The following is a 10,166-nucleotide window of genomic DNA, read 5'->3' as shown; positions in this document are numbered from 1 at the left end:
TTCCAGAAGGAAACTCAGGGCAAAACCATTTTGCATATTATTTTCCTTTTGTAGAAATAACATTTTAAACATCATTTTTGTATCTACAATAAAATGAGTAAATCTGAATAATATTAATAATGAGGGGCAGAGTCAAGATGGCAGCATAGAAGCAGGAAAACTCCATGACTTCCCCCCCTAACCACCTCAAATACCTATAAAATATGACTCTAAACAAATTTTAGAGCTACAGAACCCACAAAGTGACTGAAAGAAAAAAAATCTCCCACTGAAGGCATCCTGGCAGGCAGAAAGGAAGGGTTCATCACACTGTATGGGAAGCAGAGCCCAGACCCATAAATGTCAAAGAAAAAGTGAGAGGTCAGTGTAGAAATCTGTTAGAACTGGGGGCGAGGGGGGATGGCAAGGTCCAGCCTCTGCCCCAAGAGTGAGAAGTGGCAGAGGGGTGGTGGCCCTGAAGTTGCTGCCACATGGCTGCTTCAGAGGTCCTGGCATGCACATCACAGGGGGGCCAAGCAACCATTCTGAGAGAATATCACACTTGCTTTAACCCGATTGGATCTGGATTGCTGTCCTTGGTGGGGACCTGTGGATGCTTCAGAGAGGGCACCCAACTCCAGCAGCTGTGAAAACCTCAGCAATTTGGGACTAAGCTCTCTTCTCTGATAAAAGAGTTCTACTGTGGCAAAAAGCTCAAAAGTAATTGAGTGGCAACATGAGCAAGCAAAGGAAACAAAGCAAGCACAACAGTTAAAACTTAGATTCCTTTTTTGGCGACAAAAAGGATCAAAGCATGGAAGGGGGGAAGACAATGAAGTCAGAATTCCTGTATGAAAAGTTTCCAAGAAAAAATATGAACTGTTTACAAGCCATAGAGGAGCTCAAGAAGGATTTTGAAAACCCAGTAAGAGAAGTGGAGTAAAAACTGAAAAGAGAAGTGAGAACAATGCAAAAAAAAAATCATGAAAAGTGAGTCAACAACCTGACTGAAGAAAATAACACCTTAAAAAATAGACTAACTCAAATGGCAAAAGAGGCCCAAAAAGGTAATGAGGAAAAGAATGCCTAAAAAAGCCAAATTTTCCAGAAGGAAAAAGAATCTCAAAAACTCACTGAAGAGAATCATTCCTTCAGAATTAGATTGGAGCAAATGGAAGCTAATGACTTTATGAGAAATCAAGGTACTATTAAACAGATCCAAACAAAAGAAAAAAATAGAAGGCAAGGTTAAATAGCTCATTGGAAGAAGCATTGACCTGCAAAACAGATCCAGGATATATAATTTTAAAATTACCAGACTACATGAAAGCCATGATCAAAAAAATAACCTAGACATCATCCTTCAAGATATTCTCAAGGAAAATTTCCCTGATATTGCAGAAACAGAGGGCAAAATTGAGGTTGAAAGAATCCACCAAACACCTCTTCAAAAAAATCCTTAAAAGAAAACTCCTAGGAATATTAAAGCCAGGTTCCAGAGTTCCCATATCAAGGAGAAAATATTATAAACAGCTAAGAACAATTAGAATATTGTGGAAACACAATTAGGATAATACAAGATCTAGCAGCTTCTACTTTAATGGATCTAAGGCCTTGAAATATGATATTCTGGAGGTCAAAGGAGCTAGGATCAAAACCAAGAATCAGCTACAAAGCAACACTGGGTATAATGTTTTAGGGGACAATATGGTCATTCAATGAAATACAGAACTTTCAGCCTTCTTGATGAAAAAAACCAGAGTTGAACAGAAAATTTTACATTCAGATACAAGAAGCAAGAGAAGCATGAAAAGACAAACAGGGTAAAGAAATCATAAGAAACTTATCTGTGTGGAACTATTTACATTCCTGAATGGAAAAATTATAATTGTAACTTATGAAACTTTTCTCAGTATGAGGATAGTTGAAGGGAATATAACTGCATAAATAAGTATACATACATATATATGTCTATATAGGAGGCTACATGTATGTATGAATATATATGTGATTATGTGTATATATGTTATGTATATATACCTATATTGAATTGCTTATCTTCCTGGTAAGGGTGTGTAATGGTGTGTAATGGAATATAAAGATCCCCCTGTATTGGCTTGGTTTTCAAATTGATTGTGTTAAAACCCAGAGCTTGTTAATCCCACCTGTGGGATGGACTCGTTGACGTGAAAAGAGAGTGCTGAACTGGGAGGAGCTGGTGACATAGATTTGGAGAGACACAAGAGAGAGGCAGAAGAACTTTTTGGAAGCAGCCTTTTGGAGGCAGAGAGAGACTGAGAGGATTGCTGAGGGCCACTTTGAATTGCCCTGGACTTTTGAGACCTACCACCCAGAGCTGCCAAGGACTGAGGAGACATGGCTGTTATGCTGGTACTTTGTCTGTCTGTTTTGATGTGGTTTGCTAGATTTGTACACTTGTGAAAGATAGTTTTGTTGTTGCAGAAGTTCTGGAACCTTTCTGTTGGTTCGGAGCCCTTGAGACTGTCCTGCAGACAGAGAGTGAATACTGTACACTGGTGAAGGACAGTGCTATTGTTGCAGAATTCTTGGAACTTTACTGTTGGTTCTGAAGCCCTGAAGAAGGATTTTCTTGTTGTATGTTTACAGAAATCCTGGGAGAGGGTTTTGCTAATGTTTTCAAGGGTCCTAGGACTGTTCTGCAGACAGAGGATGTATTAATGAAGAGACTGGCAATGTATCTTGTGGCCTTGCTAAGCTTTGTCTCCCCAGGAACAAAGATTGCTGAGAAATTGCCTCATGTCAAGATGAAGAAAAGACCTCCCTTTGGGTATTAAATGCTGTGCTTAAGCTTGTTGTAACTCTGGGGTAGATTCAATTGTGATCCAGGGGTGGGGAACTTTTGACCTTTTGTGTTCTATGATTGAACAAATGAATGTACTTTACTTATGATTGGAAACTAATCTCCATTTGGCAAGAGGGACTTTGTGATGGACTAAATGAAGGTACAGCCTAGGGGTAGAGTAGTATTTAGAACAGGGACTTTGTAATTGATTGAATGAATGTAAGGTTCTGGGGTTGGGTAGTACTTGGAGATTATTTAATCACACAGTAAATGCTGTATTTTGAATGATGTCATATTTTGATCTTCTCCGTTCTTAATCTGTCACTGAATAAAATGGAGAGCACCTATGCTGGTATTCTGAAACTTGAGAAGTTGCCTTTACTTGGCATTACATTACAGGGTGGGAGATGAGGAAAGAAGGGAAAGAATATGGAATATTAAATTTTAAAATCAAATGTTTAAAAAATTATTATTATTATTATTATTATTATTATTTACATGCACTGGAATATAAGATATGCATGCACTGATGTATGGAGATACAGTTTGCCCTCCTGGAAAGTTGGATGGGGAATGGGAGAGGAGAGAGCAGATTGGGGGAGTGGGTATTCAGTGGGATTGCTCTTCCAGGGTGGTGGGCAGGGGAAAAATGGGGAGAAATTTTTTAACTCAGAATCTTGTAGAAATGAATGTTGTAAACTAAAAATAAGCATAAAATTTAATAATAAAAAATAAAAATGAAATGAAAAATTTTGTCAGTTATAAACCAATGTAGACTCTAATTCCAGAATTAAGGAATAATACAATTATATTTTAATGTAATTAATATATCTATATCTATATTTCATGTTCAATGAACACAAAATTCTAAACAAAGATTTGAGGATCTATGCTTTGAGCTAAGCATTTTGAAATATTTTTGACAGTATTGAATGGGCTTATGTACTCTCATGGTGATATAATCCAGTCTCATTTTTCTGTAGTCAAAATATTTTTCATCTGATTTTAAATATCACACTTTATGTATAATGTTCCAATTTGAGAACTCAGAGGAATATTTTATTATGAAAACTATATATTTGTAAATTTTGGTTATACTCTTATTACAAAAATTAAATGGCTTATATATAAATTTAAAAATTAATTTGTTTCTATAATATTTCTTTTAAAAGCATTTTTTAAACATTTCATTTTAAAACTTTGGGTTCCAGATTCTTTCCCTTCCTCCCTCACCACCAACCATTAATGGGAAGATAAGCAACTCAATATAGGTTGTACATGTGTAGCTATGCAAAATATTTCCATAATGGATGTATTGTAAAAGACTAAATATATTTCCCTCCATCCATTCCCGCCCCCAACTTGTTCTATTCTCTGCTTTGACACTATGCCTTTTCAAAAGTATGTACTTCCAACTTACCTTCCCTCCCCTCCATCATCCCCTGTCTCATCCCTTTCCCCCCTACTCTCCTGTAGGATGAAATACCTTATTTAGTGTATATGTCATTCCCAATAAGCCAAATTCATTGAGAATAAGGATGACTCATTCCCTTTTGCCTTCCTGTTCTTCCCCTCCATTGTAACAGCTTTCCCTTACCTCTTCTATGTGGGATAATATACCCCATTCTGTCTCTTCCCATCTATTCTCATTATATTCCTCTCTCACCTCTCAATTTCACCTTTTAAGTATCATCCCTTCCTATTAAATTGCTCCTGTGCCCTCTGTCTATGTATTCCATTGAACAATTCCCATACTGAGAAAAGTTTCATGAGTTACAATTATTGTTTTTCCATGTAGGAAAGTAAATAGTTTGACTTTGATATGCTCCTTATAATATTTTCCCTGTTTATCTTCTCATGCTTCTCTTGCTTCTTGTATCTGAATGTCAAATTTTCTGTTCAACTCTGTTTTCTTTTTCATCAAGAATGCTGAAAGTCCTCTATTTCATGGAATATCCATATTTTCCCCTAAAACATTACACCCAGTTTTTTCTAGGTAGGTGATTCTTGGTTTTAATCCTAGCTCCTTTGACCTCTCGAATGTCATATTCCAAGCCCTTTGATCCCTTAAGGTAGAAGCTGCTAGATCTTGTGTTTTTCTAATCGTGTTTCCACAATATTCTAATTGTTTCTTCTTGGCTGCTTGTAACATTTTATCCTTGATCTGGGAACTCCAGAACCTGGCTATAATATCCCTAGTAGTTTTCCTTTGGGGATCTTTTGGAAGAGGTGATTGGGGGATTCTTTCAACCTCTATTTTGCCCTCTGTTTCTAAAATATCAGGGAATTTTTTCTTGAGAATTTCTTGAAGGATAATTTATAGGTTCTTTTTTTATCATGGCTGTCAGGTAGTACAATAATTTTCAACTTATCTCTTCTGGATCTATTTTTTAGGTCATTGGTTTTTCCAATGAGATATTTTATATTGACTTCTATTTTTTTCATCCTTTTGGATCTGTTTAATAATTAGTATCTTGATTTCTCATAAAGTCATTAGCTTCCATTTGTTCCAATCTAATTCTGAAGGAATGATTCTCTTCACTCAGCTTTTGAGATACTTTTTACACCTGGCAAATTCAGTTTTTCAAGGAGTTCTCCTCCCCATTGGCTTTTTGAGCCTCTTTTGCTATTTTAGTTAGTCTATTTTTAAGGTGTTATTTTCTTCAGTCAGGTTGTTGAGTCTGTTTTCATGATTTTATTGTATCATTGTCATTTATCTTCCCAATTTTTCATCCACTTCTCTTATTTGGTTTGCAAAATCCTCCTTGAGCTCCTCTATGGCCTGCAATCAGTTCATATTTTTCTTTGAAACTTTTGGTACAGGGGTTCTGAGTTCACTGTCTTCCTCCTGTTCCACACTTTGATACTTTTAGCCCCCAAAAAAGGAGTCCAAACTCAGATTGCTGTGCTTGCTTTGCTTCCTTTGCTTGCTCATGTAAGGCAATCAATTACTTAACTTTTGTACTTTTTGTCACAGTATAACTCTGCCTCCAAAGAGGAGAACTTAATCCCAAATCTTTGAGATTTTCACAGCTGCTAGAGCTATTAGTTGGGTGCCCACTCAGAAGCCTCTGCTGGCTCTGGCACACTGATCACACACCCCAGGACTTCCACCCTAGACAGCAATCCAGATCCATGCAGGTTAAAGCAATAGTGATTATCCCTTGGACTGTTTGCTTGATTTCCCTACAATATGCATTGCCAGGGGCTCTGAAGCAGTCATGCTGCTGTGGCCACTGTGCCTCAGACACTTCTCCCCTGGGGGCAGAGGTTGGACTGCACTTCCAGACCCCTGTTCCCAAAGTCCACTGACCTCTCACTTGTCTTTGTCATTTATGGATTGATAATTCTGTAAACCACCACAGATGGTAGTGATCTATTCTCCTGAAGTCCCTCTAGCCAGGGCTGGTCAAACTGTCCTTGGGCTAAAACCATGAACTCATGCAGGGATGGGCTCTGCTCCAAGGATGCTGTGATTAATCCTTCCTGCTGGTCTGCTGGGCTGTCTTCAGTGGGAGGTTTGTTTATCCCTGTCACTTTGTGGGTTGTTTAGCCCAAAAGCTTGTTTAGAGTCATTTTGTAAGTATTTGAGGTGGTTATGTGGGGGAGCGCAGGGAATCTTCCTGCTCCTATGCCACCATCTTGGCTCCTCCATTTCTAGAATATGTCTAACTGAAATTTCTTAGTTTCTTTTTATCTTAAACTTTATTTTATAAATATTCACAAATTTTATTTTAGTTTTAAAAGATGTTTCAAAATTTTATCAGATTTGAAATTCAACATTCTAGTAGAAAGAAAAATATGCACATTCTGTGCATAATTTTAAATATATCTTACAAATCTTACAAATGTTGTGATTTGCAAAAATACTTGTAATTTGCTAGTTTTCATTTTCTAGTATGTCTTAGTATGAGTTAAAATATGCATATTATGTAAATTTAAGCTTTTTCATGTTCCTCACAATTTTTCTTTATATGTTTTGTTTTCTTTTTTTAGTTTCTTTTCAATTGTCAAGCACTTATTTTTACCAGACTATTCCCTTTCCCCTCACAAAAAAATAAAACTCTTGTCACAAATATACATACTCAAGGAAAATAAATTCCCATATTGATCATGTTAAAAAAAAACAACAACAACTATAAATGGAGAAGAACCAGGAGAGCATTGTACAAAGTAACAGCCACAGTATTGAAGGACTGATTTTGATAGACTTAGGCCCTTTCAGCAATGCAAGTACCTAAAACAATTATAAAGGACACATGATGGAAAATGCCAGCCACATCCAGAGAAAGAACCATGGAGTTGGAATGCAAAATGAAGCAGTCTATTTCCCTTTTTGCTTTGTTTTATTTTGTTTTTTTCTTTCTTGTGGTTTTTACCCTTTAGTATAATTCTTATATGCAACATAATTGATGTGAAAATGTATTTAACTGAAATATATGAGTAGAGGGGGCATATCATATTGCAAGCCATCTTGGAGAGAGAGGGGGAAGAAAAGGGGAAAAATGTAAAAGTTATGGAAGTGCATGTAGAAAACTAAAAATAAATAATTTAATTTAAAAAATAGCCACCTGCCATAATCGTAAGAACCACCTGAACTAGATTTTAAAATAACATGTAATTTTTAAAAATAAATAAAAATGCAATTTAAAATTTCATGTTTTTTTTTAAATTGTCTCATTTTGCTTGTTAACCCTTTACCTTTCTGTAGCATACTATGTCTTCATCCTCAAAAATTATAGTTGATCACTCTATTGATCAGAGATCTTAAATCTTTCAAAACTGTTTTTGTAATTTTGATGTTATAGGATATACATTCTAGTCTTGCTAACTTCACTCAACTTCACTTCACATATATCTTCCCATTCTGCCTGAAAACTATCTCTTTTTTCATTCCTTACTGTTGTTTTTCAGTTGTTTCCAATCATACCTCACTCTTCAAAACCCCATTTGGCATTATTCTGGCAAAGATACTGGAATGGTTTGCCATTTCCTTCTTCAGATCATTTCTCAGGTGAGGAAACTGAGGCAAACAGAGTTAAGTGACTTGTATAGGGTCACAGAGCTAGGACGTATCTGGGATGAGATTTGAACTCAGGAGGAAGAGTCTTCCTGATTTTAGGCCATGCACTCCATGCACTACCTAGCTGTCGCCCATTTCTTAGAGCAAAATAGCATTCATTAATAGTATTTAAATAATAATGTCATTCCAGTAGTAGTAGTATTCCTTTACATGTATATGCCCTAACTTTTTCAAGTACTTCCCAACTGTTGGGCACTCCTTTAGCTTTTAGTTCTTTTCCACTACAAAAAGTGTTATTATAACTATTTTTGACTATATGTGATTGTTTCCTCTTTGATCTCTTTGCAGAGTAGGAATAGTAATAATATCATTGGATATATACAATTTAGTAACTTTTGAAGCATACTTTCAAATTGCTTTCTAGAATGGCTAGACATTTTGTTCTATTTTCCCATCTGAGTTTGAGGTATAATCTCAGAGTTGCTTTAATTTGTATTTCAGTAATCAACAGTGATTTGATTTAAAAAAAACATGGTGATAGTTTGAATGGATTTTCCCCCTCAAGAATGGTCTATTCATATATTTTGACCAGTTATCAATTTGGAACTGTCATCTCCTCATAAATTTAAATTAGTTCACTTTCTGTCCTGGACTTTAGAATTTTATCAGATAAATCTGTTTCAAATATTTTCCCAGTTAATTGACTATTGATTTTAGCTGCATTTGATTTATTAAAAAAAAAAAACTTAAATTTTCAATACTCAAAATTGTCCACTTTATCTTTTGTGATCGTCCTTTTTTTCCAGGTTTCATCATGAACATTTCCCCTTTCTATAGATATAAAAGATTATTTCTTCATTATTTTTCTCACTTGTTTATAATGCAAACTTGTGAATTGGGTACTTAAGTATTATTGACCTTATTTCACAGTTAAGGAAATCAGAGTTACTCATTAATCAGAAGAGAAGGTTTTGAGGGGCAAAGATAGCAAATATTTCAAAGGAAGTCATGTGGAAGAGAGCTTAGACTATATCCTATTCTACAGAGGAAAGATGTAGAAGTCATGAATGAGCTCCTTTCCAATGCTGAGATTATGTGAATATAATATATATTATAATATATGGAAGATTATCTTTCCTTGTGTATGTATTCATACTTCTAAATGCAAGTACCCAAAATAAATGATACCACCCCCTGGTGGGTGATGAAATGATCCAGGAGGCCAGTAGTAACCTCAGGGGCAATTGGGGGCATTGAATAAAAACAAGTGGGCTGTGAAGAATAAGGAAAGAAGAGAATTTTGAAAAATCTTTAATACGTGTTTCATCTATTGTGTAACAGAATTAAAGTCATAGCAATTGCATTGTTTTCTAAATAAACACACAAAATACAAGTTATAACTTATCAGTGGTTAAGACTGCTGGCAGGCAAGCATATTGTGCATTGTGAGAAGTCCAGCATGCATTTACAGCAATATATGAGCAAATGATTTGCTTATAATATGATACTCTGTGGTTATATGATGAAATATTGCATGATAAAAATTTCAGTGTTAGAAAAAAACACACAAATTTACAATAAATAATTAAATTTAAGATGCAACTTAAAAAAATTATTTTAGAGACAGGGCCAAGATGGCAGAGTAAAAGCCAGTACTTGCTTGAGCTTGCACTCCAGTACCTGTAAAAAATGACTCTAAACAAATTTTAGTGCTACAGAATCCACAAAGCGACAGAGAGAAACAAATCTTCCACTGTAGGCAGCCTGACAGGCCAACAGAAAGGGTTGCTGGTAATGAGCTAGGAGTAGAGAGCAGACCTGTGTGGACTGCACCAACCCAGACTGGTGGCAGACAGGCTGCAGCAGACTTTATGGGTGTGAATCACTGGCAGCTCTGGTGGTTTCCAGATTTCTCAACCCATAAACACTAAAGAAAAAGTAAAAGGTCAGTGGGGAAACACTGTTGGACCTGGCTGAGAAAAGAGCATGGTTCAGCCCTGGCACCCTAGGCAGCATAGGTGGCCATGACTACAGTTTCAATGGCTGCCTCTTGAGCTCCAGGTCCACAGATCATGGGGGGAACAAGTGACTATCCAGAGGGTAATTGCAGGACACACATTGTTGGAGCTGAGGGAGGATTCTCTTGCTTTGCCCTGCTTGGATCTGGGTCACAGTCCTGGGTGGTGGTCCTTGGGTGAGAAGTGCTGGGGTAGCAGAACTTGTTGAGGCTGTGTAGAGGCAGTCCTCCTCACAGTTCTGAGGCAGGTGCCTAGAAGCAGTTCTGACAACAGCAGCACAAAAGCCCAGAAATATGGCACACAGCACTCTCAACTCTGGAAG

Source organism: Petaurus breviceps, unplaced genomic scaffold, assembly GCF_028583685.1.
Source record: "Petaurus breviceps papuanus isolate PSGF00001 unplaced genomic scaffold, PetGlider_PUasm1.0 76, whole genome shotgun sequence".
In the NCBI taxonomy this organism is placed as follows: Eukaryota; Metazoa; Chordata; class Mammalia; order Diprotodontia; family Petauridae; genus Petaurus; species Petaurus breviceps.
This window is presented reverse-complemented; position numbering follows the sequence as displayed.